This window comes from Eurypyga helias, unplaced genomic scaffold (genome assembly GCF_000690775.1).
Source record: "Eurypyga helias isolate BGI_N326 unplaced genomic scaffold, ASM69077v1 scaffold43457, whole genome shotgun sequence".
Lineage (NCBI taxonomy): Eukaryota > Metazoa > Chordata > Aves > Eurypygiformes > Eurypygidae > Eurypyga > Eurypyga helias.
In genome coordinates, this window is record NW_010261897.1 from 8,201 (window position 1) to 21,485 (window position 13,285).

Here is a 13,285-nt window from a genome sequence, read left to right on the forward strand (position 1 = left end):
GCGTTAGATGCTCCCGGTCTCAGCAACTGGGTGGGTTTGCTGCTTGGGCAGCCTCATCCGCTACCGCGACAGGCTGGGAGCGTTCAGTCGCGTTGATGGAACCGGGAGGCAGCAGGTTAGTGATGATGACGGCTCGGGCACCCCGCGTTCTGGATCTGACTCTGGGCAAGGCACTGCCCTTTTCTGCGCTGGTTCCTCCTCCGTCTCCACTGATATTCACCGTTCCCACGTGCCAGGCATTAGCTGGCTCCTGCTGTCAACAAGGAACTCTGTCCGATTTCTGTGCCGCAGGAACATCTTCCGAGGTTGACCTGCCATTCCCTCACGGTACTGCCTTTAGTCTCTGTGGCCTTTGGGAGTCTCCTCCGTTGTACAGTTCACTGCTCGTGTGTTAGATGACCTTTACGTTTTGAAATAAGGCGTGCGTATAAAAGTACAGCACTCAGTTCTCATTGTCCGTGGTGCAGAGAGTCTGATTCATCCACCGTCGGAGCAGAAGGCCTCCGGAGCAGTGAGATCTCACATACCGACTATTGTGACTCTCTCAAAGAATTTCTGTGGGTGTTTCTGTAGATAGGGAAGTATATATTCCTCCAGTACAAATCATGTGAAAATTTTGCACCAGCCTACTCAGCGAAGTTGCTGCTGGTCAAAATTAGACTTGCATACAGATCTTACAAACTAAAACAAATTCCCCTTTGATTTATCTCACACCGTCAGGTTAAGCATCCTGTGTGCCAGCGCAGAGGCTGGGTTCTGCCACGGGCGTGCTGTGAACCGTCTGCCCAGCCTTCAACAGATTGCTCCAGCCCTGTCAAGAGGAATTTCGGTGGGTTTAAGCCCATACTTGAGTCTTCAACCTCCCTGCTGAGTCTCAGACGTGGTAGATAACTGCGAGGTATTTTTGAAGCCAATGGGTTCTTGGTCTGTCTGTGTTTCTCAGGGTTAGGTATGCGCAGCACGCTGCTGGCAGTTTGGTGGGAATAATGCAAAATTCCTGCCTACCGCTGAAAATGTTAACACCTGGGGCCATTACCTACTATGTAGATATTTGAGGATCTCATGTTTATTAACTGCTTCGAGCCATAGATTGTATTTTCCTGGAGAACAACTGACATTTTGTTTGTAAGTAACGTGTAACGATGCTCTCCGTCTGTGCCTTCCAGACTGTTGGTGCTGTCCTTAGAGACTCTGTTCAGTATTGCCAAACCAGATCACTCCAGAAATTGTGATTCAAGTCTCCAAGAATACTTTAGAAATCATGAGGTAATTGTAAATAATAATCAACCTCGCACCATATTAATTTATCTTCTGGGTATAGACCTAAATAGATTTGAGAATGTTCTAGCTTTTCTCTACAAGCCCACTAAGAACTTAATTGTTAGGTGAAAATTTAGATCCTTAGGAAGTCACAGGTTCCCTGGTTACAGGAAGGCAAATATCTAACGGATAGTGATGAACTCGTAAGTGCTGGCAATTAACCACAGCTGCTTAATGGAATCAGATTTCTAAGTGATACAGGAGGACCGAGACCTACCACCACCCTCCTGTCTGTTCAGTTTGCATCACAGATTCGACAGTTTGGTGGCAACAACCGCAGATTAGCTTGTACAAATGGATGAAGGACAGAAACACTTGGTAAGAGCTCGATAGTGATGAACTCGTAAGTGCTGGCAATTAACCACAGCTGCTTAATGGAATCAGATTTCTAAGTGATACAGGAGGACCGAGACCTACCACCACCCTCCTGTCTGTTCAGTTTGCATCACAGATTCGACAGTTTGGTGGCAACAACCGCAGATTAGCTTGTACAAATGGATGAAGGACAGAAACACTTGGTAAGAGCTCGACCGCTGCCTCTCTGACCTCTCACTCCCGACCATCAGGGAAGGTTTCCAAAACTCCTTCAAAAGACAATGCGAGTACTAAAATTCCTGACTCTAGGACATAAAAATCACACAGATATTGATTGAATATTACATTATAATTTTTGCTACCACCAGCCATCCCTAGGCAATAATTATTCCTGTCTCTCTCGCCCTCTCTTTGTGCCATAAATGACATTATCAGCTGTCCTCTGGCTAGTATCCTCCCTTTGATCAACAGGAACCAATCCTCCTTTCTCTCAAATTGCCTAATTCATTAATATAATGAAGTTTAACTCAGAACAATTATTCTCAACCTGTATTTAGCTCTTAAGGTTATTGCTTCTATTTCAGACCTACGGAAGCCTCATCCTCCTGAAAGCATGTCTACTTTTTCCAAATACGCCGGCTGACCTAATAAACGGCGTCCCCTCTCCCTGCCCTTGCCTCACTTACATCCCGCGCCGTCCTCGCTGCGACGCACCCGCTGCACTGCCGTGCTTGTTCCTGCCCGGCTGAGTCCACAGGCGAAGGCTGCGCCTTGGTGAGCTGCTCTGGGAGGTGCTCTGCCAGCCCGGTTAATAGGAGGGAAGCGTAGGCATGGTGTGGTGGAGCTGCTGGGTCTCCAACCATCCATCCCACCCTGTCTCCGACTGCCTTGCTGCCTGCTGTGCGCCGGCTGGTGGGAGGTGAGGGTGGTGCTGGTGGCGCTGGAGACCTGTGAGCAAGGCTGACTTGGTGATCACCTCAGAAGATGGCACACATCTGGGGGAGATGAACTGTCGGAGGTCAGTAAGGTTGTCTTTCATTTTTTCCTGGTGTCTCTGTGGTTTTAAGAATTGGGTATTTGGAGTAGCTTACCTACTGAAGCCAGATACCAGAAGATCGGTGAAGTTTAGCATCTGGATCCCTCCTTTACCGATCAGTCCTTTTTTTAATGTTCTGCTGTGCAAACTCTTTTTTTTAGATTGTTAGTCTTTGAAATTCCTAGTTTTGCCCCTCATGATTTTTCTTTCTGTTTTCCTTTAAGGTCTTCCGTAAAACTCACTTTTCTTAGTTTCCTCCCCAAACCAAGCCATTCTTCTCCTTCTGCTCGTCTGAGGCCTGTCCCTCACGTGGATAATTTGCAGTGTATTATCTGATGGAGGCTGCCTCTCCTCAGGGCAGGGCTGTGTCCCTCTCCTCACTCACAGTTGCCCGTTTTACTCTACGATGTTGTATGAGAAGGACAGAAAGAGAAGCGTATACAGACACTCCCAAATAAACTGTATTTTGTGATCTGCCTTCAAGAAGCAAACGCAGGAACAACTGTTATTAGTAACACGGTTTAACTGTTATTAGTAACGTGGTTTATGCTGTACCACTGGAGGCTTGGGAAGAAGTAGATGCTTTAGGCAAAGAAGCTTCCTTGACAAAACATTTGCGGAACGTATTTATCTAAAAAAACACATAGTTATGGTGGAGGATGATGTTCCTCTGCTGATCTATAGTCAATGGCAACATGGGACTCTTAAATCTGGTACAATCCTGCTGTAGTAATGTCATGTCCTTCATCCCTTTCCTTCCCTGCAGCATCCCGAAGCCCTGCCCAGGCTGACCCATGACCTCTGCTGCTGATGGAGTCTTGCTGGCTGGGCTCTGCTGCCGTGCCCACTGCAGCTGAGGAGAGGAGGGTGGACGGAGAGAAGGATGACCCTGTTCACCTACAGCAGAGGTAACTGTGGGGAGGGAAACCTTACCCGTGCAAGATAGATTTTTCCCTTTGTCAGTCACTGAAACTTTTCCTCTCCACATACGCGCTGCGGGTAGTATGCAGGGAATAACGCATTTTAAAACGAATTTTGGTCTGAAATCTCCAATGAGTTTAGCTTGTTGATGCCTGCACAAATAGATTCCACACACTTACATGTTCCTTAGAAAATGTGTGATATGTAAGCAGAGACGGGGATCACCCCTGAGACTGGCTTTGAGATGACGCTTTCCAAAAGCCAGACCGCTTAGGGCTAGGATATTGACTTTGCCTATTTTCCGTAGGGATCTGAGGCCCTGACCCTGCCATTGGGGGCATTGCTGCGGGGTGGCAACCGGCCCGTTCCCTGTCCCAACATAACAAAAGGCTCGTTCTGGCTGGGAGTGCTGCGACCGGGTGCTCGCGTCGTCCGGCTCCTGGTTCTTTATGCAAAGATCTAGCCGTGCTCGAGTGCCCAGCCTTGAGTCACTTCTGAGGGGCACTCTCCTCTTGGATATTTTGGTCTTTTGTCATATCTAAAACGATACCTGTATTATTTACAGGCAGTTAGTCATCAGCTAGCCAGAATGGGGTTGTCTTCCTTAAGGATGTTTAGGATCACATAACTCTTAGAGGCAGAGAGGAAAATGTCTGTAGATGTTGGGATTAGTCATATAACTGCTGCAGTTATCTTCAGCCTTTTCTTTCACTCCCTGTTAGAGCTCCTGAACTTGAGGGCTGTATCTGACCTCCAGCTTTTCCCATAATGACATTTATCTGGGCACGTTGAAGGACAAAGGGGACCCCAGGCTGTATAACCTCCAGCCAGTTATTTCCTTCTTTACTTGGTTGTTTTTTTCCATAATCACTTGATAAATCATGCTGTGGAGAGCTGGGAATGAAAGGATATGACCTGCTCACGGTGCTCGCCTGCTCCTGGCTTCCAGCAGCTGTTCCGATTCCTCTGGCCCTTCGTTCCCCGTCAGCACGAGGCATCACCCCGTTTCTGTGCCTTGCAGAGGTGCTGTGAGATTTCCTTCTCGCCTGAGAGCGCTGGGTGACCCCGAGGTACGATACCACAGCTGCCCCAAAACACCTCCCCGTCATCAACAGAGGCTTCTCCCCAGCGAAGCCCCATGGGGTGTCGCTGCCCCCGTCCTCGAGGTGGGCACAGGTCAGAGGGGCAGTGGAGGAGCCGCCAGCCATCCCCTGCGGAGCTGAGGACCTCGGCACCAGGAAGGTTGGCCTTATTCTCCTGTGAAATGCACATTCCTTCCCACAGCACGGGAAAAAGAGAAAGCAGGATTTACTTCCCAACCATTCAGCATCCCTCTGCATGGCCGTGATGTGCCTAAACTGGGGACTTTCTGGGGCTGTTTCCAAGGGAGATGATGTTGCGTGGGACTAACCAGCAGCAACACATTTGGGGCACAAATCCTTTTGCTGGCGATGACCCAGGCTGCGCAGTGCCCTCAGCGAAGGCGTTAATCCGTGTGCGACACTCGGCAGCGTCCCAGCAGTACGGGGACAAGCCGGTTGAGACAAAAGGAAGGAAAAATGGACGTTGGTCACTATTCCTTTTGACTCTTTGAAGTTCTCTTAGAAACACTCCCCAAAAGCCACCAAACCCCAGGGGAATCACCCCGATGGTCCCGCTGTGTGCTGTCAGCCCAGGGTGAGGGGTCCGTGCCGGGCGCTGTGCCCCGGTCGGGTACTGGGAGGCCAGTTCAGTGCGAATGCCTTCTCTGCGCACGGTGTCCGGGTGAACTGGAAGAACCCGAAGGACTGGTGAAACGGGGACCCTGCTGCCAGCTCCTGCCAGGATTCACCTGCGGGTTCTTCCTTCCAGAAATGGAGTAACATTTGCTGGGAGATGCCTTTCAATATGGCAAGTGGCCCACGAGGCTGGGCTGAGACGTGGCTGGGGTCTGGGATGCACTAAAAATATACGGGACAAATGTAAACACTGACTTCTGCCAGGGTGGGAGCGCGTCTGCCGAGCAGCGGCGCGCGGGGCCATCGGTGGCGCTGGGGGTGGCAGAGCAGCCGGAGGGGTGGATGCACGCTTTCTTTCCTCTGGGTTGTTTTTTGTTTTAAAGCAATTATTTAAAACTGTAACAGCTTCACACATTACAATTGCAGTTTTCCTGTCATCGTGTCGCAGCAACCACATTGCAACAGGTAGGGGAAGAAACTGGAAGGGGGGAAATTAGGAACTGAGGAAAGAGGAAGGACTGATGGATGGGGAAATGCCTCCTCCTCCTCCTCTGCTGGGCTCTTCTCTGTGCTTGGTTTTCTTTCTTGTATGAAGACAGAGAAGCGGACGTAGAAAGGAGGTGGTCTGCGCCCCTGCTTGTGGCTGAAGGGCTCTCCCCCTGGTCTGGCCTCCCGGTGCCCCCGGAGCAAGGGACAGGGCAAGGTGACACAGGGTGCTGCGTCGGCAGCTCCTGGGGCTGCCAACAAAGGTGGCCATTGAGAGCTCCCAGCAATTGTGCTGTGGGAACGGGGCTGAAACCACCAGCCTGATGCTGCGCAGGCAGCTGACGAGCCACGTGAGCGTGCTCTCCTCTTCCTCCTCCTCCTCCTCCTCTCCAGCTGAAGGTCTGCAGGGTGGCTGGGGAGCGGTGGCAGGCTGCAGGCTGTGTGACTGTGTGGAGCCGGGATGGAGCGCGGTGCTGGGTGGAAGTGGGTTCCCCCAGGTGAATGAGCAACACCCACCCAAGCAGCCACAAAGCAAACAAACGTGCTTCTCCCCAGCCCATTGACTATTTTTGTCAGCTGAGGATGCAACAGCAGAATAAGGGAAAACGCAGCTTTCTGCTTCCCTCCCTTGCTAATTCCAGCCACCCCCTACGTGCAGCTCCAGAAGGAATGAATAACGTTATTTTGTTCAGGCCCTTCTGCTCCAGAGCACAAAGTTACTCAGCATTTGCAGGACCAGGTCACTGTAGATATTTTTATTCTGTGTCTATTTTGCTCTGCCTCAGACTGACGTGACGGATGCTTCCAGTTAACGGGGCACGAACGTAAACAATGCTGCACTCGTACGTTACAGATCAAAAGAGGTGGGTTTTTTTAAATTATAGTTGCAAAAACATATTTACGTTCAGGTTTTCTTTATGCAAAACTGAAGGCAGCCGAACTCCAGGCCAGGGAAGGTTTGGTGAGCAGCGCGTGTAGCAGCCTGGCTACGCCGTCGTCTATAAACAAACTGGTGGTTTTGAAAGCAGACCTAGAGGAGTTTGCAAATGCATTTATTTAAGCAAGCAACCCATCTGCTCCCGCCAGTAATGGCTTCACAGACCAATTGTGTATTTGCTCGGCTCACAGGCCAATGACTTTTACATGTGTTACATGACTTGCACAAACCCATACGTAACCTAGACACGCACGCTCACATCTGGAACACGCGAGCCGTGAAGCCAGGGATCTGAGGAGTGACCTAGTTAGCACCTCGCGGCAATGGTTTTCAGGGCAAAAATACAGTATTTATCTTTGTTTGTTTGTCAGTGAAGTGTATAAGGCAGGCTGTGGCCGTGCCCTTCTCACTTCTCTACACCCTGCAAGGTGCAGCTGCCACCAGAAGGAGACTTGGAGCTGCTTCGCTTACCTGGCTGGCCAAGAAGTCAAACTCCAAGTTACCTAGGAGCGTGGCACAGCCGGATGGAGGATCTGCCCCCGCCCGCAGCATTGCCAAGTACGTGGAGACACGTTTTAATTCTAGCTACTGAAGTAGGGAAAAGAAAGCTTTATCCAGGAAAAGAAGACTAGTCCCTTATATGGGAAATATCAGCAGAACTCCACAGGTCCTACCTAGAAATATCTCTGAGCCCTCCAGGATGTTGGGGTTCCCTCTTCCTATTTACATGTGCATCTCCCATCGCTTCCTACTCTGGTAGTACCCAAGGCTCTAGAAACCTCCCTTCTAGCCAAAAAACCTGTCTGAAACAGCACTTTTCTCCTCACACTGGCAGCACTCGCAGAACGCAATTCAGACAGCCAGTCCCTGGCGTGTGACCTGGAGCTGGATTTGAGGAGCTGCGCTCACCCAGCAAAACCCAGGAGCTGTTTCTGCGACACGCTCCCATGAGCAGGCTGGTGAGAAAAGGGAAGGCCAGGAGCTGAGGTTTTATGACCTTGTAATGCCCAGAGGCTCAAACCCGTGACAAAAGTCTCACAGGTCAAGGCAGTTACTAAAAAAAGGAGAAAGGGGAAAAAAAAACCCCAAGCCTGTTCTCTCTCCAGATTACCAACTAAACAACCTGTGAGCTGCAAGAATTCTGCAAAAGATGCTCTCAGGAGTGTTTTTTATAGTGAAAGTAGTCATAAATAATAATAAAAAATGCACGTGTGCGTATTTTACAAAGCAAGGAAAAAATTCCCTCTTCTTCAAGCCCACAGTCTGTGAATAATTTGTGAACAAGAGAAGCAGCTCCATCTATCTTACACTGTGTTTGTTACAAATCATTTGCCCGTGTGTAAATCTTCCTGCCAGGGTAGGAGCAGCAAATCATCCTTCAATTTTTGTCTGCTGAAAAACTTCTATAGCTAAACGTGAAAAATTGAATCGATAAGTAACAGGTGTAGAGGTGCATCTCGGGATGAATATATTCCCGGCGCCCACGACGGAGGGGCTGGGTGACAGGGTTTAGGAGGCAGCTGGTGGCTGCGGGGCAGGATTTGTGGCTGGCACACATTGCTGAGCCACGGGGGCTAATAATTTTGCAGGAAAACAAGAGTCAAGGCAAAAAGGACATCACCAAAACACAGTTCCCTCGCAGCACACCTACAGCGGGCAGGCCAACGGCCACGACCCCGGTGAGATGCATCGCAGCGTCCCATCCTGGGGAAGACTTTTTTAGAGCTCACCAAGTCCCAAAGAGGCAACACTGCTCCTCCCAGGAGTCTCGGCATAGTTGATAGATGTCCAAAAGCTCCTGCTTTGGAGACTCTGTGACCGAGACCTTAAATTTCCATTCACAAACGAAAGTGGGAAGAAGAGTACATGTTTAATGCTGGTGGTGGCAAAGGAGAGACGTGCGATCGCTGAGAGGCTCTGCCATTGGAAGGCAAATTAAAAGAACAGCCGAAACACTCAAGAATCGATTTATTTAAAAGAAATAACAAAATTTTAAAGCCATTTGTGACACTGGGAGATGTGACTCATGATCCCTAAACGCTCTGCCTCGCCAGCATGCTTGGGTACTTCCGTCACCAAAAGCCCAACAAGCGACGACCGCAGAACGGTGGCTCAGCCCTGCCGGCCTCTACCAGCAGGACCGAGGATGCTCCGCGGGGCCGTGGCACCGAGGGACCACTCGCTCCCTCCCGTCACCTGTCTGCCCCGACTGCAAGCTCTCTGCAGGTGAGCTACCGCTCTCCATCACTGTTCACAGCCCGTGGCCCCCTTCCAGGCAGCCCCATAACACAAACACGGTAAAAAATCACAAGCACAGACATGGGCTGGACAGGCGAGGGGAAAAATGCCCACCCCACCCTACTCCTGATATTTTCAGGGGAAAAGCCTCATCCGAGACCCAATAGATAAAGAGATTTTTGGGGTAAGTCCTGCTTGTCACACCTGTTAGATGAGTAGATCTGAGAAAGCCATTAACTTTTCCCTTTTAATCTACGTTTATTCCCTGCTGACTCTGTGCAAGCCTGCTGTGCCTGTCCCCAGCCTCCCCAGCTCCGCGGCTCTGCTCGCACGTGCTTGCCAACGGCTGCTCCTTCCCCGAAACGCCAAACCAGCCGATGAAAGTACCAACCTCCCGCTGTCAGAGATCAGATCCTTCTGCCCATCTCTTGATTAGATGACTTTTGGAGCTAGCCGGCACAGTAAAAACGGTGAATTTTAAATATTACAATCAAATATACAGTTTGAGTTTCCTCCTGAGTTAATTACCTGAGTGGTATACATCTGCTAGCTACAAGAAATTGCAGCAGAAATGGTGAATTTGATTGCAATATTCGCTTTTTGGATGATCTGCAGGTCAAGTAGTATTCACCGAAGAGAGTCCTGAATAATTTTGAATTACTGGACCAATATATTTAGAAACTGTGCAATCTGCAAACAGGGAGAGAAGAAGTCTCAAATAAATTATGCATTGTGTTATTTTTCCTGCAGCTCTGGGAATGGATTTGATTGCTTTATCACATTCCCTACTATAACTTTTCCCCCTCCACCCCATCCCGACAAGCCTAGAATCTCTCCTGCTGTGTTGCTGACCAGACAGAGATGAAATCAGACGACAACCACCCACCCGGCTCTGGGGGGCCGTTGTTCTCCCCTTGGAAAACCCGAATGACACGCGGTCCCCAAACCGTGATGCCACGCGCCACCTCGCGTCAAGCCCTGGGAGCAGCCGCCCAGCTCCTTCCCGGATTTCCAGCCCTCTGACGTCACTGCAGTGCTGAGGGGTGACGTGTGGGGTGTTGGGTTTTGGGTTTTTTTTCCTTTGCATCCCAACTATCGTAAAACTTGGGAGGCGCCGGGTCCCCCACGCTGGGGCGGTGGTGGGCGCAGTAACCCCGGGTGTCGCCGGTCGGGCGCCGGCGCTTGGTTCGGGCTCGTGTCATGAAACGGTGGGTTGGGTGCTGCTGGGGGGGACAACCTGCCCCTGCCTGGGGGTCCTGCCGAGGATAGTGAGCCTTCCCCTGCCCCACAGCTGTCTCCAACATCCTGGGTGCACCTTGTTTTCTCTCCAGGGATGGAGTGGCTCGGCCAAGGCCAACCTTGGAGTCGTTTCCAGGCGGAGCTTTGTGACTTCCAGCGTCTTCCCCAGGCACCGTAGATGCAGCGATGGCGGGACACCCCCGAAAGAGACTCGAGGCTCCCGAGGTGGAAGGAAATGGCTGTGACCATTGTACCTCCTGCAGCACGGTGTGCCTGTGGGAGCAGCTGGAGGTAAGGTTCCTCTTTGAGCAACTTCACGGAGCTGGGATGGGGCTGAGATTTATCTGGGGATCTCTGGGGCAAGTCCCTGATGGCAAGTAGCGGGGCAGTAACCAACCCAGCCTGAGCACGATGTGCAAGTGCTGCTGGGGTTTTAGGTGTCCGTAGGCTTTCGTGCTTGCCAAATGGGAGTGCTGCAAGTCGCCAGGCTGCTGGTGCTGTTTTGAGAGGTGCGACGTGCAGGACCTGCTCAGGGGGCCGTCTGCACACCAGGCTGGACCGGCCACCCCGGTCAGATCCACGCGCAGGTCATCCAGGTCTTGAGTGGGAGCAGATTGTTTGAAGCTATCATAGGAATGGACAGTTAGGACTCCCTTTTCCTCCACATATATTAATCAATATTGCAATTCATCTGCTATTTTATCACCCTGGCACTCGGTGTTGCCCTTCCACAGTTCCTCACAGTCAGCTTGCCTTTCTGCAGCCCTAAATAACGATGTCAGCAACCACCTTTGTCACCCACTGCTCCTATCCCACCTACACCAAGCAGCCCAGGGCCCTGCTCAGGTCCCCTGGAACGCTGCCAAGGTCTTCCCTTCGCTGTGAACACTGACCTTCCCATCTCACCCTTTCTCTCCGATGTTTCCATGAACTGTTGGCTGAAGAAACTGCCTTACCTCTCCCTGCAGGACAGCGAAATGTCCCTTAAAAGCTTTGGGTGAGGAAATTGCTCCAAGGCCTTGATCCAAGTCAACTCTATCAGTTGGACCATCTGTGTCCTCGCGATTGCTTCAAAGTTGTGTTACAGAGCATCACTTCCCGCTGTTGAAGTCCACGGACTCTTCCCCTTTACATCGTGTTTACCATTCAGCTGTGAGTTTTACCCCTTATTACAGTTTGTACCGGACTTGCTGAGTTTTCATACCCAGCCCCCAGGAACCCTTTTCTAAAATGAACCCCGTGTTTGCCACCCTCCGTCCTCTGGTCCTGCCGCAGACTGAAGCAAAGGTTATCCCCTGCAGTTAATGGTTAAGCAATTTCTTATGCGAGTACTTTTACCCTTGGGTGAGTCCCATCTGATCCCAGAGATTTATTACTGTTGTTTTTCTATTTATTTCGAGCACTAGAGGAAGTCAGGTCCTTTACGCATGCTACAATACGCCCTTGGTTTGTGTGTGTTAGGAGCAGAGCAACAGAGGAAGAGAAGGTACAAACCCCTTCATGGGTATTTCCTTTTAATGCCAGTTCATCCAGTCTAACTACCACGTTGTCATGCCAGTTTAAGGGGAAAAAATGCTCCCCATCCTCTCTCCAGATGAATCCTTGCCTCATTCTCCCCAGGGGATCATACAAGATGCTCCAGAGTGGGATCTGGAGGAGGCTCATCCTCACCCCAAACTGCCCGTAATCCTGAAATGTGGACATTCGTGTCCGTTGGGTCTTGCTCTCGTGGCCGTTGTCAGAGCTGCTGTGGCCATGGGCTTCCGCAGCATGCGCGGGTCTGCGCCCACCAGCCAGCCTGGGGTTCGGAGGAGACCCCCAAGTCGCCGGCCGGGCTTGCAATTCAGCGGGCGGGAGGGAAGCACCCAGCTCAGGCTGGCGCCGTGGGGGCTTGGCTGGGGAGAAAAGTGGAAATAGGGATGTGCACGGAGGAAAGCACTGACATCAGTTTTCTGGCTTTGACACCTGAACTGCAGAGCAGCCTCTGGAAGACTTTCCATTCGCTTTTGAACCTCTCAGGTCTGAATGTCGCAGCACCTGCCCAGCCGTAAGTAGCTGTGAATTCAACAGGCCGCGTGGTTTTCTGGCTAAGAGATACATCTGCAAGTGCTGCAGCGTTATCTTCATGTCCCACTGGTGTTTGCACTGGAGATCAGGAGCTCAAGCTGACTCTTTTTTCTTCTTTTTCAAGATTTAAAGAGCTGGCAGAACATTGATTCAGTTGTGCAACCTCCATTCAGAGTATTCCTCAGATCCTGGACATGGGGCTCATTTTTTGTCCTTTGACAGCCGCTGTAAATCAATAAGACAGTTGGAGGTCACTTGTAGTCAATCAGTAACCAGTGCTGGTGAAGGGGAAACACTAAATATTTGGTATAAAAACACGGGCTCTAAACTCGAAGTTCTCGCTCAGGGTGACATTTTCGCAGCCGTGCCTTCGGAAACCCAGCTCCATCCAGCCTCGCTGAAGACACCCAGCCTGGCCGTGATCGTTTCCTGGCAATTACCTACACGAGGAGTTTCACAGCACGTGCACGCTGCAGGAATTACGGCAAACCTGGGCGCAAGGTGCTTCAGGAGGAGGAAGCGGGTGGTGTGGCGCAAGGTGCTAATTTGGTGCCGAATTACTCCGCCTTTTTGCAGGAAGCTGTTAGGTGTTGACTGAAGCTCTGCATGACCTTGTCACAGCCACCGCCCTCCGGAACCAGACCTGTGCCCAGGCGGTCATTCTCAGAGGGGTCTCTAATTCCCTTGGAAACAACTGGGAACTAAGCTCTTAAATGCCTTTGCCACCTGAATCATACTCCCATGGCATCATCACCTCTGCTTGCTCCTCGTTCTGGAGCTGCTTGCCCATAAAACCTTCTGCCTGACCTCATCTCAAGCCCCTGAAATGAGAACACGCTCAATTTCCTCTTTCCTTTGACCTCGGCTGCTCTGGGCTTTGTGCTGATGCGGGATCCTATCTCTGAGTAAGCACCCAGCCATCTCTCCGTGCTAACACGGAGCCCATGCCCGGCGCTGCCGGCGGTCCAACGCCCCAGGCCCCACACTGAAAGGCAGGCCACCGCACAA